Source organism: Camelus bactrianus, chromosome 35 (genome assembly GCF_048773025.1).
Source record: "Camelus bactrianus isolate YW-2024 breed Bactrian camel chromosome 35, ASM4877302v1, whole genome shotgun sequence".
Classification (NCBI taxonomy): domain Eukaryota; kingdom Metazoa; phylum Chordata; class Mammalia; order Artiodactyla; family Camelidae; genus Camelus; species Camelus bactrianus.
The window spans coordinates 25,726,108-25,752,741 of NC_133573.1; the positions used below are offsets into that span (position 1 = coordinate 25,726,108).

A 26,634-nucleotide genomic window follows, 5' to 3' on the forward strand; every position below is an offset into this window, starting at 1 on the left:
TGCTACGTGGTATATACCATCTTATAAACCTTCTATGTTTTATTTATTCATTCCACTGGCAAGTCACCCTTACCTGCCTCCAATTCCCAGATGTTCCGAATTCTGTTCTGATAAGCGTGCATGTCCTGTAAGGGTGCTTGGTGGGCGTGTTTCTGTGGGTTATTTTGAGGGGATTGTGGGGCAAGAGCACACTTCATTTCACCAAATGCAGAAGATCGTTCTCCAGAATGATGGACCCAGCTCCTCCTCCCAAAAGCCATGCATGAGCCTTGCTGTTACCCTGCATCTCCACGTGGCTCCATGTGACTTTCTGGCTCTGATCTGGGAGCTGCATCAGTGTCATTTTAACTTGTTTTTCTCCCATTCCTCATGAGATCAGACTTCTCTTTGTATACGTCCTAGCCATTTGGATTTTTCCTTCTTCAAATTGCCTATTCATGTTCAACGCACATTTTTCTGTTGGGTTTCCTTCTTCTTGTTGATCTCTTGTGTGGTCTGGATGCTCATCTTTTGTTCACTTTTAGAGACAGCAGATAACTTCTGTCAGTTTTGTCTGTGGTACCCTTTGTTGCAGGCAGGACCATCAGTGTATCCCTTTATGAGTTTAAAAAAAAAAACCACGGTTAAGAAATCTTCCCTCATCTCAAGCTATCAGATATTTTCCAGTTGTGGTTTCTGTTCACTTCTTGGCTTTACTTCATCTCTAGACCTTTACAGCCTTTGCAGGGGAAGTTTTGGGCATTTGTTTTGTTTGTATGGTTGTATTGATCCAACATTTTCTCTCTATGGTAAGCTATTTTTACAACACATGCCCTAAATAATCCATCTACACCCCCCCCCCCAATTTGTGTTGCTACCTCCAGCATGTAACACATCACCACATATCCACGGAACTGTGTTAGGACCCTGCTTCTGGTTCTAGAACAACAACGAATTTGGGCCTCTTAGGTACTGGCAACCCCAGCACCTCACACATCTGGGGAGCGGATGTGGAGTTTCCATCTGAAATTTTAAAGCTGAAAGGCCCTTTATGTATAATCTCCTTCACGCTCTCGTTTTTACAATGAAGATTCTGAAATTGAGGGGTCAGAGTACTCGGAGTCCCATGCAGGTGGCAGGTGCCGGGCTGTGAGCAGGTTTCCTCCAGTGCTGCCCCACTGTTCTCTGAATTAGGCCAGGCTGCCGCCTCCCTCTCCTAGGGCAAAGCAGGTTAGTTTCCAGCCTCAGTTTCTATTCCTACCTGACACAGATTTGTGGGTTTCAGGTGACCTCGTTAAGTGACCAGCAGTTTTGCTATATAGGCTGGTTATTACCCTGAACTGCGGGGTGAAGATGTTTTATAATTTCCTTTCCTTTTCTCTTCCCTCCCTTCCTTTTGCTGCAAAAAGGGAACTTTTTGGTGCCAGTCTAGGAAGCAGCTGGGGATGACCATAGGCCGGAGAGCAGTGGTGACAGGCATGGCCTTTCAGAGCTTTGTATTTTGATATATGGCTCAGAAAAATTAATCTGACTATCCTTCCTTCCTGGATGCATTGTGTCCTTAGATGCCTTACAAGGAGATGTTTCTCCATGTGAAATCCTCTCTTTTTCTTTCCCTCACTTTCTTTGGGTGGAACAGAAAAAAATGTCATGAAACAGAAAGAATGTTAAGAAGCCGTTCAGCCTCTCGCATGTTTCCCCCTTTTTCCTAAGTCTGGGACAGACCTTGCTTAGGTGCCTGCACTATTGCTTTGTTGGGTCTCAACGCTGCTAGATGTATTAAAAAAAGTGGCTTCATGAAATAGAGACAGAAGAACTGGAATCAGAGGCCGTATCCCGAAGCTGAGAATCAGAGGGAAGAAGGAGGCCTGGTGACTTGGTTTGCTGTTCGCAAGGGAGGAAGGCAGTGAGGTAGCTGGTGTGACCTTTACGATGTTCTCCAAGGTCATGGCCATTCTCAGCAGTGCGTGAACCAGGGGCCGCTGCTCGTAGAACATCAGAGTCAAGCGGCTGTAGGGAGAGACCATCTAGCGCTGTTCCTACTGGCGTCCAGGATCCATCAGGCTGACCGTAACCACCTTGCTGTGTAAGCCCCAAGCGCCCGGACGCCTGGACCCCCACAGACAGGGCAGAGGCCCTGCGAATGCAGTGCAGCACCGCACGCTGTCCTGAGACCCTGGGTGCAGAGCTGCACAATCACAGGGATGTGCAGCACGAGGTGTTGGGAGCGGGGCTGGCAGCTTGGCAGGTGACGGGCTCGGCCTCTCCCCTCCCCTCCCTGCCGCCGAACATTTCCGCCACGTTGTCAGCTTCTGAACCGGGAACTGTCATTTGGAAGTGATTTGAAATCCTTTGATGAAATAATATGCAGCATTTATTAATCGAATGATTTTCCCCCCTGGGGGCTCAGAAATCTTCTGGGCTTCCTAATAGCCATCTTCATCTTTCTGCTAGGTGTTGTGTTTCCTTCCTAAATATCCGTGTCAAAGATGGGCAAAATGGCCAAGCAGAACCATTGAACACCTTCCCCAACTGCTAAGTCGGTCGTCTTGTGATAGCTGAAAAGACAGTAGCCACAGAAGGTACCAGCGCTTCTGTAAATGCTGCACATTCGTCCGCATGGGGAAGACTGAGTCAGGAGCAGCAGCAGCTTAGTTTTCCTTTGATCCTCATTCAGTGAAATCTGCCTCATAAACCAAGAATTTTTTTTTCTTCCCAGCAAAGCCTAGCCTAACATAGTTGTAAAGGAAAGCTATTTTCAATTATAAAGGAGATTTATTCTCCTTTAAATGGAAAGCTGTTCTTGGCTTATGGGTTAGAGAGGATTCTAAATGCTTGTCTGTCTGGTGTGAAAGCCTTCTCCCTTTCACTCACCTGATGTCATAGGGGTGACAGGTGACAGAGGACCAGTGTCACCTGAATGGCTCTTCCTGGGCTGCGTCTGTGGCTCAGGCAAAACGCCCTGAGTTGATGGTAGATACGTTGCAACTCTGTGTGTTTCCGCAAGCAACTTGGGAGCAAATCGAGACCTCGGACAGCAAAACATTTTAGAAAGAGAGGTCTCATATAAAGCAGTAGAGTTTGCATCTTATAAATTTGGTGGACTGATAATAATCAGATATTGGGGATAGGAGAGACCTGTTCTCGGACAAGAAGAGTCAGTGTTACCTATGTGATAAGCTTGGTTTTTGTAAAGCAAACAGGCTAAGAATTTGGGGGCTGCACCAGAAGAGCTTTGATAAAACTCTGCTTCCCTGTTTACTTCTTGGATCCATTTTTGGCTTTTGAAGGGACCACCTCCATATTTGCCCCTTTAAATATACTTGGAAAACAAATTCACAATTTTAGAAATGCCCTGTGTCCACGTGGCTTCTGAGCTGATGCTCTTCTACAAACCACATTTTTATGAGACGCTAGTATCGTTTCGAGAAAATCTTGCTTTGTAGGTGCTTCCATGGTAGTCTTCTTCTCAGCCATGGGAATAGTCAGCTTTTTAGTTCAGCTGCACTGCAGGAAATGGAAGGCATCAATTCATGAACTAGAGATGCAGACAGAATTTGAGATAATGGATCCTTTGATATGGGAAAGAGACTGCAGGAGTTGAGGACAGAGGAGTCCAAACTGATGATCTCCCTTGTGAAGTGTGTGTGTGTGTGTGTGTACACATACCTAATACACGTACATATGTGTGTGTCTCTAATTGTATCCACACACATGTCTAAATTAGGACTGAAGCTGTTAGTCTGAAGCTCCTGTTGGTTCATCAGTCTTTCAACTGGTTATGGACGTGAGGGTTTCCAAATGAGCAATATTTATTGCTTTTTTGTTACTTTATTATTTTTTAGCAGCAAAGGAAGAAGTAGATGTGGTGGACAGCCAGGGAGATGCCTTTATGTTTATTTCAGGAGAAAGAATTCAAGTGGCAAGAACTACAGACAACAGTATTTACTGGGGGGAAAGCGGTGGTGATAATCGATTCTCATGTCAGCATCTGGGAGGCAAGCGAAGTTCGGGCAACAAAAGTGACTTATGGACAAAAACAAGGCAAGTGAAAATGAAATCACGATACAAGGTAGTTTCACAAGTGAGTCACAGTAAGTAAAGACATTGCATTTCCGCACGTGTGTTTCCATAACTGAAGCCTGTGCTCCGACTCTGAAAACGCTTGCCTTTCTCACTACCCGTATTTGGAAAGTGGCTGAATGGGGAAATGCAATTTTCAATTGCTCAGTAAATCAATACCTTCTTATTTTAAAATATAGGTGGTTTTAACTTGCCTTTTAACCTAAAGGCCATGGTGATTCTTGACAAGGTAATAGGAGCACTTGATGTTTCTTGAAATGTTTCCAGGAGGAAACTGAGGGTTCGGTTTCGCTCACTGTCAAAATGGCCTTTTTTAGGTGTTTGAAATTCAGTGAGAATACCGTCCGTCATCAGGATCATCATTACTATTAAAACAATTATCATCATCACGAGGTGGTGTGTGGGGAGTTGGGGCGCTGTCTACCGCAGGATTCATTCTCCTCTATGCTCGCACTAATTGGCTGTTAAGGGAATAGAGAGATGTATCAGACGGTGGAGGAAAGGGGATGATAACATTCAGTGGGCTTTTCTCATTAGTTAAATTTGCGCTGGGAATAGGGTGGTGGAGTCAGCCATGGCAGGAGAGATGGTCTTCCGTATGTGGACCTGCGAGTACATCTGGGACACCAGGGCAGGGAAATGATGCTTATGTGTTGTAAGTGTCCTGCATCAGGGGCAAGGACTCTTTAAATCAGAATTGAAAAGGATGGAGCTGGATTCTTGAGAATCCCTTTTTAAACGGGATCATCTGTCTTGACCTGGGTCCTCAGGCCGAGTTGGGGTCTTGGTTTGTCCCCTCAGTGCAGCCAGCCCAGGAACCCAGAAATGAAATCAGGGTTCTGGACTTGACAGGTGTCATTTTCCAGGACCATCACGTCTCGATTTCTTCTTTCTAGTGATGGTGAGAGCCGTTAGGGAATTTCTGTTGTCAGAAAATGCTCTGGCTTCTGGCTTCACATATAACGTCTTGGGTCTGGCTTCCTCTAGACTGGAAATAAAGTGGAATGAATTATAGATGGTTCAATTAAAGTAGTAATTGGCCCAAAACAGCTCACAACAAATCCAATTCTGGAAAATGCGTCTGTGCTCTGATTATTACGTTCCTCCCTCCTTCTCCCACTTAATGTTTTAAAATAAGATGTAATAGCTAAGGATTCCCTATTTCTCATTTGTCTTTCTAATCCCAGTGCCGAGGGAAGGGCCTGGTGCACAGGAAATATTGAGAGTAAAAACAACAAATCAGATGAGAGTGAACAATGATCAAAAAACGTGTTAAACATGAAAATCATAGTTTCTTAATGTCCACAGGCATAATAGGCCAATAGAATTGATGTAAAACACCAGGCTGAAGCAGCTGGGAAGGCGTGTTCATGAGGAAAGCTGATAATATCAGTAACTCTAAAGCAAGTAGAAGAAAACTGGACAGTTGTTGATGTCATGTCAAACCGTTGGGTAACAACGGATTCGGATTTGTCACAAGTCACTTTGTGTGAAGTTGAGTGAGTTGGATGATCGTGGTGGATTTTGAAAAAGAAAAGTTTCTCACTAAGTGACTGTCCAGTTGTAATGGATGGACAGAGGCCCTTTACCTCCTTCGACTTAAGAAATTTAAATGTGTCCTAAGGTCTTGGACCTCACAAAGATGTCTATACCCTGAAAAGACCCAGTCTAAATGCCCAGAGCAGAAAATGCAATAATCTTAGCATAAAGCGTCTAATTTTAAGTTCTGATGAGTCAAAACATAGGACCAATGCATCACAATTATGTCTGGTTTTTGTAAGGCCATCAGTTCAGTGGGTAAATGACTTAATGCATTGTTGTCCGTTTGGTATCACCCAGCAAGTAGCCTCTAGCTTCTGGCAGGCACAGAGTAGGGGTTTAATAAACATTTTGGAATGGATGTATCCAGTTACACACCTGGAGAGTAAGACTGGCCTTGCACCAGTGCGTGCACATCTACTCACTGCATGTCGTCTAGTAGGCAGAGGAACCTCGTTTCTGGAGTTCAGAGAACTAGAGCAGTGCGATGTCTCTGGTGCAAACAGTCTCACATTTTTTCAGCTTCCTTTTGCTCAGTAACATGAATTCAGATGGGGTCGTAAGCCACATACTAACAGATTTTGAACAGGTTAAAAGGATGTGTGTCTTACTCAGCTTTTCATATCCAGCCCAGCAGCTGCGCAGAACCGGACATGGCAGGCACTGAACACGTTTGGGTTGGCTTGTTGGGATGAGGAAGGGGGAACACGTTCCATCACTGGGTCCGTCACTGGGTCGTGGAGCCTCCTCGCTAGAAAGAAAGGGCTTGCTTGCCCGAGGAGGGAGTTGCATTTGTGACTCACAGGGATCCGTTATCCATATCTGCCGAGGGCCTGTCAGATGGGAAGTAAATTTAGAGACCGCCTTGTCCCGTTAGCTGTTCATCACTGCTGACCAGCTCCGCTGGCAGGCAGCAGTATTTTTAGAGGAGCGAATGAGCTGGAGTTTCTTCATGTACAGAACACGAGCCGATCCTATTACTCAAAGCTACTCAAAAAGTCATAGCTGACACTTGACTGAGCTACCAAGGAAAAACAATAGACCCAAGAAGATACCAGGGGTGTGATGAAGATAAGAGTAGATTCAAGTTAACTCATCACCACGGTTAGTCCAGTTTGGTGCTGTTGTCAGTGGGGTTAAAAATGTAACTTTCACAGGAATGAATTTTATGAAAGTCTCTTCAGCCTCTTGCGAAGTCAAAGGTAGGGTGTTTTTTCACATCTCATTCTGCCCTCCTCGGAAATACACCTGACATTTATGCGTTGACAATTGGTATGTGAAGGCAAAGCATGAGGGACCTTTTTCCCCGTAGCAGCCGGAATGGTGCTGGTACCTCCTGATTTCCAAAAGATTATGTGCAGAAAAAGAGCACATAATGTTTAAAATGGCCGTAATCCTGTGGGATGGTATTTGTAGTTTCTCAGATAAAATTTGTTCCATTGAAGGCTCCCCATTAGTGTATTTGGATTGCTTCTCTGACAGAAATGTTGACCACAGAAACGTACAGATCATCCTCCAGAAGATCCAAGGAAGCAGCAAATTTATGCAAATTTAACTGGTACTGAATGGCCTGGTCTTACCCAAAGCAGATCCTTTTCAGCACTCTTTGACTTTGTTTTTGAGACTTGATGGTTTGTAAGATGCAACGATTCCTTCAATGATTCCTTTTAGTTTGTCTACAAGGAATCTGTTTATTCATGTACATGCTGTGTGTATGAGTCCTCAGAGCCTTGAGAGGCTCTAACCGGAAATTGCCTGGCCGGTAGCCGGTTTCAAGCCAGCAGGTGGGAGTGGCACCCACTTGGGCTGAATGAGTTTCTTTTCTGGATCAACCCATGTAATTATTTGATGAAAATTTGTCCATGGTTTTCTGAGCCACGTTATAGGGAAGAGTGACCCTGGTGAGATCTGGGGAACAGCTTGCGTGCTGAGTAGTGATGGCTTTGCTTTTTAGAATCAATGGGGAGAGAGACCCTGCATTCCTGTCGGTCACATGGTAAAGAAAAGCGTTGGGATTAGTCAAAGGAAACTTTTAACCAAGATTTCAGAGAGGTGACGTCTCTGTATTAAGAAATTCATCAGTAAGTTGTTGATGCCAGTTGGAGAGGAACACAAGACATCATTGTAGAATAATTCACTGGTTCACTTAACCAACGCTCTGCAGTACTTACTACGTGGCAGATGTTACTTTCTAAATGCTTTACAAACATTAACCGATTTAAGCTGCATAGTAGTCATGTGAGATAAGTTCTATTTTCACCCTCGTTCTAAAGACAAGGAAACTCAGGCACAGAGAATTAAATAACTTTGGTGGTGGCATAGCTAGTGGTGGCAGAACTTGGACTTGAATCTGGGTGGTCTGGCTCAAGAGACCAGGCTCAACCCATTAAGCCTGGCTTCCTCCAAGTCATACAAGGTGTGGTTTGTAAGTCACACCAACAACCAGTGACAGAGTCCCCCAACGCAATGTGTTTTATTCCTGTATGTCATCTCTCTCCACCCAAGTTTTAAGACCATTAAGAGATGTTGTTGAATGCCGCGTGTGCTGGTTTAGAAGCCCTGTCTTTGAACACTGACATTTACTAGCCGTGTGCCTTTGGAAGAGTCACCTGAGTTGCTTTCATGATACCAAAGGGGTATAATGATGTCACAGAAGTCCTGATGCTCTGCAAATGCAGAGCGCTGTGGAAATGGGCTAGGCGTCGTTCCAAAAGGCCAGTGGTTCTCCCGCCCATGATGGCAGTGCCCAGGGGGACCTTGCCCCTTTCCTGTGGTTCCAGCCTTCCTGTTACTCCCTGCAGGTCCTCTGCAGGCCAGCTCAAGACCTGGGTGTCACCTGAGGTCATGGCTGTACCACTAAGGGAGGGTTTCTGTTTGACTACTGAATCTTCATGAGAAAAACAAAGACTGTGGATGTGATGGTATCGCAACACGTACATGATCCCCATTCACATTAAAATGGGGACCGAGTCTCCAGGCTAGGTGACAAGTAACACATCGACCCGAATATTTTTTAAATGGATGACCCTCCAGAGAGGGGCACCTTTGAGCGGCCTGGCCGCTGACCCCGAACGATGGGACGCCGAAAGTCCCAGGCCCCAGGCCCAGCTGAAACTGCATTCATCTCTGCTTCTGGTTTTGATCTTGTTAACGGCAAACTCATGCATGCACGACACGACGGGGCCGAGTCACGCCTCGCAGCCTGTTTCTGGGCTCTCCTTTTGTATATTTTTTATAAGGCGGAATGTATTCAGAGCATTCTGCCTCAAAAGGCATTTTGCTCTAATGGCTGTGTAGAAATGTTTACTCTCTGGTTCTGTGTTTTTAAAAAACAAAAGGGTAATCAGAAGCATTTAATTGTCTTAGATGCTCTAAAATAGTAATTAAAAGCTTTTTTTTTTTTAATGTTTTTAGTTTTGCCGATATATGAGCATGTCTGTGAATGAAATAAGGCCCCGTGTTGGCCTGATTTGCCCAGCAGAGGTGATAAGAGTCCAGCAGTGCTGGAACTGAGAGCTTACAGCCCAGTTGTATGAGGAGTAAATCCCATTTAAACATGTGATTTTCCCCTCATTCCTATTCTTGGTCATCCTCTTCCAAGGTGCAGTGGAGCATTTTCAGGATTTTTTCCTTTTTTTTTTTTTTTTTTTTTTTTTTACTGTATAGCACAGAGAACTGTTTTCAATATTTTGTAGTAATCTATAATAAAAAAGAATATGAAAGGGAATATTCATATATATATGTATGACTGAAACTTTATGCTATACACCAGAAATTGACACAACATTGTAAAGTGACTATACTTCAGTTCTTTAAAATGGAAAAAAAGCAATCAAGCAAGAAAGAAACCTGGGTTGCAGGAGTCCAGAGAGAGAAAATTCCTGGGCATTGGAGCTGGGGCATTGATGTATTAGTAGGAGTTCTTGGCCAGAAAATTGGGAAAGGCATGACAAGAACTGATGACATTATATGCAAAGCCTCAGGGGTAGAAAATGATAGTGAGCCCTGGGAGTCAGGGGTGAGCAGCCAGTGTCCCAGAGAAACAGCAGACTAGAGCCACATTAGAGCTGGGCACCTGCTGGGTGCCCAATGCCATGCGTGTTCTTTAACCGCAGGCACTGAGAGTCAGTGAGAGTTCTGATGCTCGGCAGTGAAACGCCCAGATTATTTGGGAAGACCTAAAAAAAAGCTTAACACAGATGTTTGCAAGGCTGAGAGGAAACAGGCAGCCACAGCAGGGCTGGAGGCCAAACAAACCACCCAGCCACACTGGGGAGCAATTTGGCCGCTTCCCCAACTGTGAGTAAGGTGCACACAGTGCTCCACAGCTCAGTGTCCACAGGAGGGACACACAGGGCACCAGAGGGTGTCTGCCGCCGTGTATATGAGTGGAAGCCATCAAAAGGGGGCCACACAGGAAGCAAAAACCCAGGGACCAGGGAGCAGCACAGAGTATGCCGCTGGTTGCGCCAGAGCCCCAGAGGGGACCGAGGGTGCCTGCAGCCTGCCTCCAGGGGCCTCACTTCTTTGCGTGCCTGTTCCTGCAAAGTCTGAGGGGCCCATGTCCCACTGCAGGCCGCGGGTGTCTCTTCGAGCAGGAGATGCTGCCTGGCGGAGGGCTCCAGGGGTCCCAAGCGGGCAGGGCTGTGTGAGGGCAAGCCTGGAGTCCAGCAGACCGCCCAGGGGCGGCTCCTACCCCGGGACGCTGTTGTAGTAGTTGTGTTCCAGCTCCTCCTCGTCCCCCCAGGCCGAATCCTCCAGCCCGGTCAGCCTTTCCGCGGCAGGACCACCTTGACAGGGCTGTGCAGGTACTGTTTGAAGCGCAGCTCGAAGTTTTGCCCCATGGGGCTGATGACACTCTGGTCGAGGCCCTCGCAGCACTCCAGGATGTGGCAGGTTCTCTGGTTGACGGGGTCCTTGGCCACATAGGCCACGTAATCCGCCATGTCCTTGTCGCCACCCGCTGCGAAGGAGATGGACTGCATGTGGTGGTCGGCGATGATGTGGCACGTGGCCGGCACTGAGAGGGTGAGGCCGTTGATGGAGATGCTGACCGCGATGCTCGTTTCTGCGAAGCGCAGGTTGCTCTTACCCAGCATGAGGCCAGCGCCTTGTTGGGGGCCTTCTTCTTCCAGGAACCCCGGAAGCCAGGCACAGCCTCATGGAGCCGGGTGATGGCTTCCCTGGTGACCGGGGTGCGAGTGCTGAAGTCCAGGGAGCGTATGGAGCGGAGGACTTCGATGCAGCCCATGTACCGCAGGATAGAGGAGACCCCAGGCCCCTGGCGTGTGGGTGTAGCCAGCCGGGCGCCGGCTTGTGGATGAAGCTGCCTTTGCGCATCCACTCGGCGACGGCGGCGTCTGGGGTCCCGGCCGACCCCCACGTGCCCCGCGGCCCCCGTGCCCCAGCGGCCCGGCAGCGGCTGAGAGCACGCAGCGGACAGGGCGCCGCGCAGCGCGGCTCGCAGGCGCGCAGGGACGCCGGCCAGGCCAGCTGGCTCGGGCTCGAGGTCGGCGGCCCCGGCGCCCCCGGCTGGAAGCCGGAGGGGACCGCGAGCTTCCACTGCAGCATGCGCGGCGGCAGCGCGCAGAAGGCGGTGGGCGCCTCCAGGTGCGGGAGGCACGGGGGGCGCGCGCCCGCCCGGACCCTGCGTCATGGCCGCGCCCGCCCGACCGAGCTGAACTGATTTTTTCCTTTCTTGATTCTTGTTTTCACCATAAGTAGCATGCCCCACCCCCAAACTATATTCGTATCTTCCATTCCCAAAGCTTTGCATCACAATACTCATAAATTCCTTCTATTAGAAGATGAATGTGTTCCAGGAGTAGTTTGTAATGTCCCCATTTCACAGAGAAAAACTGAGGCACAGCAGCCTCAGATTTTTGCAGAAGGTTATAGCTGGCCAGCAGGGAAGCCAAAGTCACCAATTTTTGGATTACTAGCCTTGGATTTCCCCCCACCAATTCAACAGCCTTTCATTTGTGCGTGTCCACAAGAAGTGTTCAACTAGCCCAGTGCCTTAGCGCGTCCTGTTCAAGGATGAGAAAATCGAAAGCCTGTCGTGTGATTTCACAGCTCAGGAGTCACTTCTCTTGTCCTTGAGTCACTTGAGCAGGAGAGAGAGAGGTCAGCGAACCCTGATTCTATTTTGGTCCTAACCAGTGACGGGTTGTTTGACCTTTCACAAGTCACTTCAATGCGCTGTCAGTCTCTGTGAAATGAGGATGGAGGAGCTCTGGTCCCTACTTGTCTCCGAGGGTGACTTCATAAGGGAAGGCGAATGGAGATGCTCAAACAGAATAGGCTGCTGGAGGCGCTGCCCCCGGGTTGACCAGATAGCTAAATGAGGCTGAACCTAAACAACTAATGAGTTTTCAGTACAAGGATGTGCTAGAAAAGGAGGGTAACCCTAATGCCTGTGTCTCCCTGGATTAATGAAGATGTGATGGTCCAGAGATGTATTTTCACCCCTGAAACTTTAGCTATCTTGAGTAAACTTGAACAGATAAATTTAGGAGGGTTTGATGAAATGGGGCAATAAATTGAGTTGGGGAAATTCAGTAGACGTGCTCCCTGAAAGTCAGGTGTTACTTTCCTGCCATCCATCTTTCCTGAGGAACAGTCGCTGTCAACCAACTACCTCAGAGCAAGCTAGGAAATTTCCCTGGATTCAGGACAGCATACATAATTTCTTATGAAAGCGTGTGACAAGCACTTTCTTCATGGACCCTTTCATAGCGTTGGGGAAAAAAAATGTTTAAGAGGAAAAAAATTCTATTACAACACCAATCAAATTTATGGCTCCCTCCAACATAGTCTAACCATTAATAACTTATTCTATCAATTTCAGGAGAAATGTCGTGTTCAGAAATGTCATGTTTGTACTATAAATCTTTAGTTTCTTTTTATTGACAAAGTTAATCTATTTTAATATTTTAAAATCTTTCATAAATTATATTTAAAAACCCAAAATCCCAATAAAGAAATGGGCAAGGGATACAAATGGGCTATTCACAGACGAAGAGATTCAAGTGGCTAATATAGACCTGAAACTGCTTTCAGCGTCAGTCTAAAGATCAGAGAGGATGGGTGAAAATCTGGGTTCAGGTCCTGACCACACTACTTACTTGGCTGTTGGATTCCCCCCCCCCCCGTTTTGTGTCTGTTAAGGTATTATTTACATACAGTCCAGTTTAATGAATTTAGATAATTGTATACAGTTGTGTTACATCACCACCATCTGCTTTGTTCCCTTTTGATGCTTCAGTTTGCCAGCAGCTAACTTTCCCAGCAATGCAGAGTTCGGTTGGAGCCAGGTATGCTGCTGATTCTGCAGAGAAAGGGAGAGGTTCACTCAGGTCAGCGAACATCCTTTGAGCCCTTGTGTGTCAGGCACTTTTGCCAGGTGCAGGGGATACTGAGTTCATAGAGTTTCTGTGCTTGGAAGTATACGCAATTGTAGATGGAAAGCTTGTGTACAAGATTGTTAATTTACACCTTGATGAAGAAAAGGGTATCTGCTTATCGGTGCCAGGGAGCAAGACTGATCAACTGGGGAGACTGTCCACATTCCCTGTACTACTGCCTTCAAGAAGAAGAAAAGCTTTGCTGGGTTTTGCTCTAGATTCTTAGTGTTCTAAGAGTATTTCCTTTCTACTCTCATCATTTTGAATAAGAGGAGATATACTGAGAGAACAACCAGACTTCAAGCTTCCTTCATAGTATTTCAAGACACATTAACCCCCACCATCTTTGACACTGACGTTCCTGTAAATATCAAGCATCTCCAAAGACCCACCTCCATGCACCAGCTTCCGCTCCTCAAAGATCCCAAGGAAGATGGGAAAGCTCCGTTGAACTGGAAGATGGGCAGAAGCTGTGCATTCACCCTTCCTGCATCTGGGGCCTCTTGATTCATCCTCCAGCACCCCACCCCTCTCCACCCCATCCAGCCCCTCCATCTGCTCCAGTGGCGTGGGCTCTTGATTTCCTAGATGACTATCCGGAAGAGGAAAAGGGCCATCGCCAGCCCTGCAGCAGCACTAGAGAGAGCGCTGAGGCTCTTACAGATCCTTCACTGGCACGCCTGTCTGAAGCCTGCAGTCCTTGAAGTGCAAAATTACTGCAGGTGCGGTTCAAACAGTGCACAGACTGGCCAACCAGAGCCTCTCAAATCAACAGCTTTTAAGCGTGTCCATTTGCAGAGGCGCCGAGAGCTTGCAGGTAGCCGTGCAGCCTGTAAATGAGCTCAGAGTCTGCTGTTTTTGCAACACAGCTGCCAAGGCGTGTCGCTGTCGGGGAATGGAAATCACCGACTGGGACCCAGATCTGGCTCGAGAAGTTGTGAAGTCTACACGATTGGACTTTTCAACTCCATGCCATTTTGCAAATTCAGAAATAATAAAATTCCCACCAATTTCCAGGCACAAAAAAACCAAAACCTATTTCTCCCTTGATGGGTCCAATTACATGGTTGAAATAAAATTTTAAGACCTTCCTTAGTGTTTTCTGAGGCTGGCCCCCTCTGTGGGCTCGTGAATATATTATACACGTGCAAGATATTTGAGTATTTGTAGGTCTGGGCTGTTAGCGTGGCAGGAATTCGGCAGATTCTAGAAGAATGCCAACCACGATACAGCATTTGCTCTCTTTCAGTCCCATGATTCTTTCCTCGCCGCTGCTGTCCCCCCTGCCCCGTTCCTCCTCCTGTTCCTTCTTCTCTCCTGTCTTCATCAAATATTTGAGGCCCTACTAAGTGTCAGACTCCCTGCTCTTCTGGGGATGCAAGCGTCAACAAAAACAGAGTTGATCTGTGGTTTCAAGGAGCTGATAGTCAAAGAGAGGAGGCAGACATTAGCCAAATAAATCACCAAAATCCACATAAATTCCAAGTTCCAGTTAACATGGTGCAGAAAACATGCCCAGTCAGGAGAGGTTAGTCTTCCGTTGCTGCCTGTGACTTTTCACTTGGGAAAAATGATTGTGCCATTTGTCTGTTTCTGAATGGAGCGTGACCACTGGCACTTTTCTGACATCATCTTTCGAGAGGTCGTCTTCTGAGTACATAGAATCCAGCACACTCAGAGAAATATTCTGATGACAGGGATGTCGTTCATGGAAGTTATGATGCCTTTTACTGAGGACGTTGACTTCTCAGGGACGGGCTTGTGCAGACTGAAGGGAGGCGGCGGGGGGTGGGGTTGTCCATATTTTCCAGATAACCATGTAGCCAAGAGTGATGGCAGAACGGGAGCCCAGTTTGAAAGGTCTGGTGCATTTCAGGTCCAGGTGAGATGGTCCAGGCAAGTAAGGCATCTTTGGGAACTGCCTCTGGTTTCTACCCTGCCTTCCATCATCTTTTTTAAGAAGCCACCAAGTGAAACATTCATTTTTTTCCTAAGTGCACAGTGCTATTCAGTGTTTGGGGTGGTGTCTTTTGAAGGTGGACCTCTGCAGCAAGGCCTGGGCTGTATACCTGGCTGCTTTGTGAATGTGACATCCTGTCGTCCCCAGTACCGGGCAGAACAGCCTTGTTTTACAGCCTCACTCACTCAACTGTCTTTTTTTTTTTTTCTTCCCACAATAACGATGGCAACCATTAGAATAATATAAACCACTTACTAATCAGTTTAGTAACCAAGGACAGCTGCTTTACACAATACGGAGCCAAATTAAGAAGGCTTTTATGATGTTCAGAAATTGCCTGTTAGACAGAGTCAAAAAAACCTAATGGCGAAATCAATTGACTCTTTGTGCGGGTTTGCGACCAGCTGTCCCCTGCAAACAGTGACTGTGGAAGGCCACCAAACTGTGGTGATTCACAGTGTCTTCAGAGAGTAATCCCTTCATTGATGGTGCTGCTCCAGAACCTTCCTAACTTGATAACTTGTGGGTGAGATCAGAGCCCCCTTTTTCCCCTCCTCTTTGTGCTCCTTGGAAACCACGAGGAATGGGCCCCTTATCCTGAAGCAGTCATGGGAAACGTGGTCTCCTGCAGGTCTGTTAAAGCTTTATTTGTGTATATGAGGTACGGATGACAGCCAAACTCAGGAGCTCACAAATGGACATTTCGTCCTCTGGAGACTTAACCAAATTGGACACAAATACGGGGGGGGTATTTCAGAGTCTAAAATTTCTGGCATGGAAGTAAATCAGAACTGTACGGGAGCCTGGGCTGTTAGCGTGGCAGGAATTCGTCAGATTCTAGAAGAATGCCAGCCATGAAACAGCACTTTCTCTCTTTCAGTCCCCATTATTCCTGAGCAGGGTTCCTGATCCAGTAGAGGGTGGGCATTGGAGCCTCTGTCCTAAGACCTAGCGACACAGTTGTAATTTCTGGGGCTAAAATGTACAGCTTAAAATGTCAGTCTCCCTCAAGTGGCTGAAAAAAGGAAGAACAAGGTCAGATCAATTCAACCTCTGGAGTTTCCCATTCCCCCCCCGCAGCCCCCGGAGTCTCCAGTTGTAGATGATGGAGTGAAAGTCACAGGCGTGAAGGGAACAGGCATCTTCCACACCCAGGATGATGCATGGTCTCCACAGTGTCCTTTCCCCAAGGACATTCTGCAGGGTCACCTTCAGGCACATGAAATGGCCAGGTTCAAGTCCACTCACCCCCGTACAAGTCACCAAGGCTTTATGAACCAAGTGTTCCTTCATCAAGCATTTTTCGATCCCCCTTTGTGGTTGTCTTTCTGGACACTGTTCCTGTTCCCATCATGAGGCCACTATAGATACAGTCCATCTGATGTCAGAAGTGAACACGAAGTTGGGAGTCGTGGACCTGAGAAAACTCTGCCGTGGCTCCAAGACAGACCTGGGAGTCAGGGAGCCTGGTTCTGAGGCAGGTCTTGACAGGTGGTAAAGGATAAGAGTTTGGTACTGATGCTCTGTCATGTCTCTGGTGCTGAAAACGATTTTAGGCCAGTTCCTCAACAGTGTGGGGGATCCTTGCTCTTCAGGGAGAAGAACCAGCTACTTCTGCCATGCCACCCAGTGGCCAGCCTTCTCCGGTAACAAGGATGTCGAGCGATCACAATCGGGAGTATTTCTGCCGGACATTCATCTCTGGTGAATTACTTCTGACAGAGCTGGAAGACATGGAAAAAATTAGACAGCTAATACATACAGAAATCTGAAAATGTGTCTTCTCTCCTCCTTCCCTCCCCTCCACTCCCTCTGCCTCCAAATGCTGAAAGATGAGACACTTGCACGTAGACACATACCTATACGCACTTAATGTGGTCATGCTTGTTAACGCTTGATGACTTTCCTGTGAAATGAGATTGGTTCCCACAGTTTTTGTGCCTCTTGGAGAAAAGGATGCTATCACGTAGCTTCTTTATTCCTAATAAAGATGGAAATGGGTTGAGATAAAGGTCGCTCAGTGGAAAATAAATTGCAATACAAACATGCAGGTAATTCACTGCCAGTTTTTCACATCTAGAGCAGAAGCTGATTCAGCATTTTCAAGTGTGACATGTTGAAAAAGTTTCCCAAAATTTAGTGATCGTTTGTGTCAGGTGGATGGGAAATTTAATAAAGCATTGTCACTCCTTTCTTCATTCACTTATTCATCATGTATTTGTGGATGCTGGCTCCAGGCCAAGCGCTGTGCTAAGTTACGGGTGTACAGTGGTTCCTTCGACATTCTGGTCCCTTCTCGCCTAGAGCTTACAGCCTGTCATTATATATGGAAATTATAAAAGATGTTCAACAGGTTGAAAATCCCTTTGATGCATCTTCATAAGTTCCTCTGCTGATTACTTCCTGTAGCTTTGGACAACATCATATTTCCCTTGGATTCACATAGGTGCCTTCTAAAGAAAAGGGGGAGGTGATTTCTTGTAGACCAGGATGGAGGAAGAAAATGCTGATGGAACTTCTCTTTCTTGGAAAAGCAGGTGATCACGGATAGGCACACTGTGGCATTTCCCCACGTGTTGCATGAGATTGTTTTACAAGTCACTTCAGTCTAAATGGCTTCCTGTCTAATCGGAACCACTTAGCAGGAGCATCAGGGATGATGGTTTCAGGTGCAACAGGTTCACTCTTGAAATTGACCTGATCAGTGGTGGAAACGGCCAGGAACTCACACAAGTGTGGGGTGAGGACGTCTGCGCCACCGCCGAGTGCAGGACATTAAACAGCAGGTTCCGTGCAGACCGACTTCTGAGCAGCGAGGCTCAGGAAGGAAGGGAGGGAGGAGTCATGTCTCTTGTTGGCTGTGAAATTAATTTGCCTGAATATGAATCTAAACCTCTCTGAGCCAGAAATTGGGATTATTTCGTGTCCTTTTTTATTTATAATGTGGCCATAGGAGTAAAGCCCCTGAGTAGGAGACATGGGTAGAGAGAGACAGGTTTAAGATGGATAATTTGGTGGGAAAAAAAAAAAATGAGGGTTTCACAGGAGGAATCGAAAGGCTCAAAGAGGATAACTCAGCCTTCAGAACTAAGTTTTGAAAAGTCTCCCCCGGTGATGGACTGAGTTCCTCCATTCACTCTCTTTTTTTAATAAACCAATGATCTATTCTCTAATAACGTGCCTTCTTCATTTCAAGTTGCTCTGAAATGGCACAGGGGTCTGCAGTGGATGCTATTAAAATTGCAATGGTAACATTTTGTCACGCTGCCTGTCACCTCTCAGCTTTGCCACCCCACCTCCTTACTCTGTCACCAGAGCCTTAAATCCCCACTACCCCCATTAAAGTGCCGACTTGTCTCCTCAGACTCATTTATACTGTTTGTTTCTGATGTCTTCCTTGGCAACTTAATTTATAAGTCGGTGATTTTTCAAACGGAGTAATACTCTGCGCCTCCTCTAATTTCCTGTTTTTGAGATCGCAGCCTTTGCTGGGTTCACGTGGCTTCTACCACTGCAAACCATTCATCTCACTCCTCTGTCAACACCCGCTTGTTATTTTCAGTGTAGTTCCTCAGATTTTCCTTCCATCCCTTAGAGTAAGATCTTTCTGTCTGTTTGATAGAAAATGGGAAATCCTAGGGCTCTGGCGGCTGGAGCCACTTGAAACCCCCTGTGAGTAACCAGAAAGGACTGTCTAGAAAACAGCGACCACATAAGGACCGTTCAGTGACGATAACCCCTGTCTGGGAAAGAGGAATACTTGCACCTCCATTTCCAGTTTTCCATTCTGTGTTTGCATCCATCGCCCTTCACATCCTTTTCCATAATAACTGAAGAATCTCAAATCCCATCTGAACCCCCGTCACCCCTGCAGATGTTAAGCACTAGCTTTTCCTCCCACACATGATTCCTCGTACATTTCAAGATGTCAACAGTGGACCAGTAGTGTATTTATAAAAATATCAATGCAGCCCTTGCAGAGTGGATTATAATCTTAAGTAAACTAGGAGAGGAGTTTGACACGCCTGCAGAGGTTCCCAAGGCGACATACACACACCCAGAGACGCGTACATGTCGCGATGTACTTGTAGCTAGACTACAGGGATCATCATTTCAACTATTTGCTGAATAAAAAACATTGAAGCATTAGTGGTCTGTGTTTAAAAAAAAAATTGCCTTCCCACTTGGTTAATTCTGGTTGCAGCTAAGTAATATTCTTCACCAAGCTGTGTGAAAAATCAGTGATGGTGTTACAGGAAATGTGATGTGTTAGTAAGAAAATGGAAGGAAACGGTCAGATAGGTGGATGCAGAGTCTTTGAGGTTTGGCAAATGTCATGATGCTCATGCTATTGGCAGTTAGTGTTTCGCATTTCCGACGGCCTTCAGATCCTCTGAGCATTTGCCTTCACAGTTTATTACACACTGCAGGGAGCATCCTCTCTTGTCAGTATCTGTGCTCATTCGTTCTTTGAACCATTCTTTCCACCAACACTTAACTTCATGCCAACATTGCTACCACTCAGAATTTTCCTACCATTAAACAACTGGGGGAACAGCATTGTCTTGTAAGGTTGTGGGGGAGGCGGGTAGGAGCCGTACCCATCTCATCCATCTTCACAGATCGCCCGCTGCCCGCCTCACTCGCCAGGAGGTTTTGTTTTCTCATGCGGAAGCCCCAAAGCACTTGATTCCTCTAAGGCATTTATCACTCTCTGCTTTGTATTAAGGGTGCTGAGATCTGAAGTGTATATGAATACACGTGTATGTAGCAGGTGTATTTGTATGAATGGCCTTGGGTTCTGCAGTCTGTATTTTTCATCTTTCTAACCAGATTACATATTTTTAAGAGTGCAGTGTATTATTTTTCAGTCCCCACAGCACCACTAACATAACTTTGTATGCTTGTCTGTGCATGAGCATGGCCTGTGCGTGTTTGTACATGTGCCTGCATCTCTCTGTGTATTTATTTGTATTTGTGTGTGCACTTTCATACGTGCATCTGTATTTGGAAATGTCAGTTGCTGGGTGGAGGAGTATTATGGAAGCCTAGGCTGTTGTTAATCCACTAAAAGTCAGAGCTCCTTTTTCCTGCTCTCCCTTTTCACTGCTAGTTTATACACAAGTCGATGCTGAAATAGAAACAGGTGATCCAGCCAGTGTTAGAAATGTGACCAGCCCCTAAAACTGCATGTTCAGGCATTTGCTTATGAGCAGAGAGATGTTCATCAAACACCCAAGATGAAATCAGCCATTGTTTCGTGTCTGTTGTGGTTTTTAACCAAAAAATAATGTAAAATAAATTAAAATGACTTGCATCAAGTTGCAGTTCCACTGAAAACCGTTGACAGTAAAACAGCTTGAGAGTTTGAGTATCTGAGATCTTCAAAAGCTTGGCAGGACGGTAACTGAGTAATGGAGTTGGAGGTGATGTTAACAGGATGCCTTAGAAGCCAAAGGACAGGAAGACGACTTCAAAGATCACAGTGCCCTTTAAGCACGTCTTGAAGGAAGCCAGCTCTCATGGAGGATACACTGTGCCAAGGAGAACCCCTGGGGCTCGTCATGGACAGTGTGTCCTTGGTCACTGAGGAGAGAGTATCGTGACATTTTTGCAGGCCTTCTGCCCAGTGTTAAGTTCTCAGATTCATCATCCCAGCTGAAAAAAGCTTTCTCTTAGCAGCTGGGGGTTATCCTGCACTTAACAGACCTGTTCCGAAAGCTGACTTTGATGCCCAGTCTGCATAACTGGTTTGTAAAGTCTAAAGTTACCAGATGACAACCAGCACAAATTCTGTGGTTCAAGGATCTCTCACCGTTCTTGAGGCTTAGGCCTCCTCCCCTACATCTTCATTGTCCTGGGTCATTAGGGGCCCATGAAGCAGGATGAGATGTTGTCGGCTCTGCTGGGGAAGCATAAAATGTTAGACATGAAGTTCACTTTGCAGCTAGGTGTAGCTCAGTAGTAAGCTGGCCTTGGTGATTTTTTTCAGGGAAAGAGAAGACAAAAGTCACAGTGAAAGAAAGAAGGTGATTTAAAGGGTTGGCCCCAGGATCTAGTTTTGTAGCTGATTAGTCATAAAAGCCACCACTCTTAAGGAAAGGATTGGTTTCCTACTAATTCATTGATAAAACTCAGACCAGATTTTAAGTAACATTTTGTGTTTAAAAAAAAATTTGAAGTATAGTCGATTTACATTGTTGTATGAATCTGCAGTGTACAGCATAGTGATTCATTTATACATATATATATTGCTTTTCATATTCTTTTTCATTACAGGCCATTACAAGGTGTTGAATATAGGTCCCTGTGCTCTACAGTAGGACCTTGTTGTTTATCCATTTTATATACAGCAGTTAGTATCTGGATGGGTGCTGAGTTTTAGGTCTTGTATTCACGGACAAAACTATAAAATTTTTTTAGAAGTGGAAGACTTGTGATTATTCAGACATGTTTCTTACAGAAGGTACAGTTCATATCTGGGTGCAGACATGTGTCCAATTTAGTTGTCCTCGGGTTAGCCTGTTTTATCCAGGTTCCTTGCGTCACTCCATCCTGCTTTGCTTTTAAGAATTTCACTGCCAATTAAACACGTCCATCACTGTGTGGTCAAGAACAAGGAAGAAAAAAAGGAAAGATATCTATGTTACTTCTTGTAAAAGATGTACTTCTTGCTGAAGGTCTAATATTTAAAATAAGCTTCTAGGTAGATTTTAATTGTTGTTATCTTGTTTCTCTGTTTGAACTAGTTTTTAGAAGCAAGTTATGCTTTTAAGAGGGCAAAGGCCTGGGATACAAGAGGGTAGAATATCAAGGGAAAGAAATACAGTCACACTTTCATCACAGTCCAGCTGAACTTGCTCAGGAGCAGGGCCAAGGGATGAAAATAAAGCACCTCCATGATTCAGCCAATCTGGGTAGTCGAGGTAGCGTCTTAGAAACCCACGTGATCTTGATGACTCACGGGGGTGTGTATTAAACGGTGACGGGGCCCAATGAAACAGTCTTTGTGTTATACATTTTCAGTTGCAGGAAGTTACAGCTCATTTAAGATCTAATATCCGTCATGCAGTCTTACAGCAGCAAAGTCACTCCACCGGCAAAAGATCTGGATGAAAAACCATGCTGACTGCCTTCCTCGGAGAAACAGTGACACTGCCTCATCTGGTCCTGCATCCAGAGGCTGTCACAGAACACAGGAGAACAGGGCCACCAAGGGGACCTTGAGGTTTTGTTAATCACACATCCAGTATAGTAGTCATTGGTGCAGTGAAATTTGCTTTGTTCGGGCACCGGCAGAGTTTCTCAGCCTCGCAACAGGACAGATGAGGATTCTGAATAATCTTAAGAGGTGGCACTGGGGGTTCCTTGTGTTGAAGGCTGTAGTACAGGTGGTGGCAGAAATGTTGGGCCAAACGTGAGTGACGAAAATGCTATTAATCAGGTAATGCTGTTATGTTTAGAAGTATAAAACCAGAAGGAGCTTAAAGAAAACAGCTGGGCGACATGTGTCCTCTATTCCAGAAGTCCAGAGGGCCTTCCATCATCAAGTAGGCAAGAAGGACATGTAACAGTCAAAGAAGGTGAACCCATTTGATTTCTCCTAAAGAGGTCCTTGTGTGTACAAGGAACCATGGAAGGAGAGGGCAGCCAGGTAGAGTTAACAGGTTTTTGGAGCCTTGAGTTGACCCATGCCAAGAATCTAGAGTTCTAAACTCTTAAAGTCTAGAAAACCAGAGCCCTTAAGTGCTGTTCATTCAGCTATTGGCCTGTTCATTCAAATATTGATCCATGATTCAAATATTGACACATGATTCAAATGTTGACCTTTCTCACCATTAAAGTACTGATTCTTTGATCCAACAGCTTGTACTTTGGAACCTGGAAGAAGAGAAAAACTCCAAGATTCTTCATGTGTCATAGTTTAGAGGCCTTTGCAAGGATGCTGTAATTAACGGTGACAATAATGATCATTGTGAGAGGAATGTCTGGTGCGTATTGTACAAGACAGAGAATATGTAATCAGTGTCTGAACAAAAGACCAGACATCGTATTCCTTAAAAAGCAAAAGGGAAATAAATGTGTTAGGCCACCCTGAGTGGCATTTATACCTCTACAGTCCAGCAGGTATCATTAACCCTGCTTTGCAGAGGAAATTGGAATCTCAGAAGGGCCACGTAACTTCTCTGCTGATTATTTCCCACCTGTAACACCTGTCCCACCCTTCACTTTTGCCTGACTTTTGGTCTTCACACACCCAGTGTCTTTCCCCCGGAGGTCCAGTAAAGGACATAGCCTATAGCTGCTCACAGGAGAAGAGGGGTAATTCCTTAGGACTGAACCTGCCAAGGTCTTTGAAATCATTAAAGAATCTCCCTCCTCAGGTGAGCAGGTGTTGAGCAGAGGCTGAAAAATTCAGTATTTGTGCAACAAATTCTGTCGTATTTTCACAGTTGCCAGTCACAGACAGGGTCTCTGTATATTTGGGGGTCAGCATGATGTGTTATTGGGTCTGTGCCATAGAACGTAGAATTACTAGCATAAGGGTGCTTGCATGTGTCTTGCTAGCGATGTCACTGTGCTCTTAAAGAGAGATGAGCACTGCTGTCCTGCCCTCTGTCCCGCCTGAGTGAAGGGCACAGAGCAGGAAAACCCAACATTCAGACCAAATGGAAAGGCGCCGCTGCCGCTGCCCTGGGAGTCGAGAAGTCCTGTTCAGAGAGCAGTGCATAGAGCCCATGGATCCGCTTATTCGTGGAAAAAGATGGGGTGGCTTTGCTGCTGGGGCTCTGGAACATCCCTCTGCTGAAAAAGCAGAGAGTCAAGGGTTGCCTCAAAAAACCTGCATCCCCAGGGACGCTGAGCTCTCCACAAGGAAGGCTTTCAGTTGAACTGGTTCTTACGTGATCAGAGGTGTGGGTGCTGGTTTGATTGGGCATCTCCCTGAGTCTCCCAGGGCATCCTGTACTTTCCCCTGTCAGCATTTCTCCTCTTCCGTGTCACCCCTGGGTGAACTGGTCCACCACGCTGAGGGTGGTGTACCTGCCGTGGTACAGACCTTCAGTAGATGCCTGCTGAGGGCTGACCGACTGAACACTTATTTCTAAGCATCAGCCCTTCTGTTGGCAGTGGGATCTGAAAAGCAGAGCCAGGGAAGAGAATCGGGAACGCACGAGTAACATATCCTTCCTCATAGCCTCACCTGTGCGGGCAGGGGGCACCCGGTTGGAGGAGGCAGGGAGAGCTGGTCAACCTCAGAAGGCTGTGTGTCTGTAATTGAACCAGAACACTTTCCTTTTGAGTAACTGAAATAACTTTGGCCAGGGGCTCCAGAGGCTATAACGCAAATCACAATGCCTAGCACCAGTGCTGTTGGAAATCTTCGAAAATTCTCGTGCAGTCCTCAAATGCCAATTTCTGCAGCTTCACAGAATTCTAAGAGGTTAGGCATTTATATAGACTGGGGCTCTGAGGGGTGGGTGGCACCATGGAGAAGACTGGGATCCCTGGTCCTGACTCCCATGCTCTTTCCCTTCCAAGAAGTCACCTACACACCTACACCAGCCCGTCCTGGTGTATTACGCTGTGACATTATTTTACGCCTTCCCTTAGCTTGAAATACTGCCTCAGTTTTTCTCCCACAGTGCCATTGCTGTCTCAGGATTTGTTTCGAAATAATTTACGTGCTGCTTCTATATTAACCTGCACACCTCTTTTTAGCCATTTCTCCCTTCTGTGACATGTCTTGGGTTTTGTTTTTTGTTTTGGGGGGGGGGGGGGTTTGGCACACGACATGAAACAGTGGAGGTCTGGAGCCCGGACCAAGTGCATGGCTTATACATTATGTTTCTTTTGGTTGGTCAAAAAAAAAAGGACTCTTATGTATTAAAAAGGCATTTCTTCCAACCTAACTCCACTATAGCTCACAACGTAGCAAACAGATTTTCTAAAATGAAAATAATTTTATCACTGCCCAAGAAATAAGTTACAAGAAAGACCCCTGCCTTGCTGAGAAATGTCCTGCACATCCATCTATAAGCATCTTTCTTCCTCGAGGGATAATAATACTTCAGGTCATGAAGGGAAGCGTGCTCTCAGCTGCTGTGTGCTTATAAATGTTCTCGTCTGTCTTTCCTTCAGTGACGTTCATCATCGTGCTGCTCCCCTGCATTTTGGTCACACAGCATGGGCTCCCCTGACCAAAGCCCTTTTCCACAAGTCCTGGCAGCAGATGGATAATGTGAGTGTTTCTCAAAGGATGATCTGAGGTTTCTGAGCACCAGAATCCCTTGGGGCCGGGGTGCAGATTCCTGCTAAGTCTATGGAATCAGACTCTCTGGAGTCTGGGATTCTGCACTTCTACCAAGTGTTCAGGTGCTTCTTGGCCCTTTGAGAACAGTTAGATCCACCCAGCAAATACTCATTATGGTCTGTAATGTACCAGTTACTCCGCTAGATCCTGGGAATAGAAAGATGCACAACAACAGATGTGGAGCCTGAACGTACTGCTTTCCTCTTGTTTAGAAATGAGACTCAGCCTCGGATGCTAAGGTTCAGAGAGGTGCTGAAAACCTGGAGCTGACATTTCCAATCAATCAGCCAATTAGCAAACATTTATTCAGTTCCTAGGGGAAAGGCATGGTGCTAAGCACTCGAGATGACAGAGAATATAACATGGTTCCTGGGCTTCGAGGAGCTTCTACTTCGGTTGGGAAAACAGCAGGTGAAAAGTCAAATAGTAGAGGAGTCAGATCACTGAGTACCAGCAGGAAACCAATTTCTAAGGCATGATTAATTGCTAAGTGAGTGACTAACAATATCTTAAGTGTCATTCTGTCTTTCCTCTCTGTTTTCTTTCCATCTGGATTTTTCTCCATCCTGAATCCATCCTCCTTCTAGAATTCTTTTTTTTTTTAATTGTAACATTAACTATCACTCTTAAAATACTTTATACTGCACTGTAGAATGTTTGGAATTTTTGAAACAGGCTACTTCTGCTTCAGAACATCCTGCTGACTTAACGTTCTCCACGTGTAAAACAAAGGTTAATCACCTAATTCTGTAGAGGTATATTCAGTTGAAATAGGCACTTTGGGGATCTCAAAATGCTACCTAGCTTGAATATGGGTATATACGTATATATACATATACATGGCAATACATGTGACAGATACGTGTATATACACGTACACACATATGAAAAATCCAAGGAGAAGGAAGACATGCCTGGAGAATATAATGGAAAATATATGATTCCAGAATACATTCAGTTGAATTAACTCAACTGAAAGTTATGGTAAAAGAACTTTTTTGATCATTGGAGATGTCAGAGATTGCTACAGGTTGGCTTTGCAGAGAAAACTGGAATATCGTCTCTTGAGAATTTTAAAGAAGCCCGTGGATGAGACTGAGTTAGAAATGTTCTATGTAATACTCTTCAATTAGCTCTCCTGGGATGGCCTCTCTGTGATTTAAGTGCTCCCAATTTAAGGCACACTCTTTGGGAGCTGGATGCTTATAAATCCCAGCAGGTGGAGGCTGCTTCAGTGCAGTGGTTTTAGTACTTTGTTTTCGGAGTCAGACAGTTCTGTGTTCACGTCGGGCTCTCTCAACTTCTCTGTGTGGCCGTGGGACTTAATTTTATTTTTTTTAAGTACGTGAACTGTA

At 45.8% G+C, this 26,634-nt stretch overlaps 1 protein-coding gene and 1 pseudogene across 6 annotated transcripts in view; one reads left to right on the forward strand and one right to left on the reverse strand.

The window, feature by feature from the left end:
- CELF2 (CUGBP Elav-like family member 2) overlaps positions 1 to 26,634 on the forward strand; it is a 471,642-nt gene that overhangs the window by 266,670 nt on the left and 178,338 nt on the right. The gene's annotated exons all lie outside the window — the stretch shown is intronic.
- Positions 9,825 to 12,970, reverse strand: LOC105074654 (SHC-transforming protein 2 pseudogene; annotated as a pseudogene).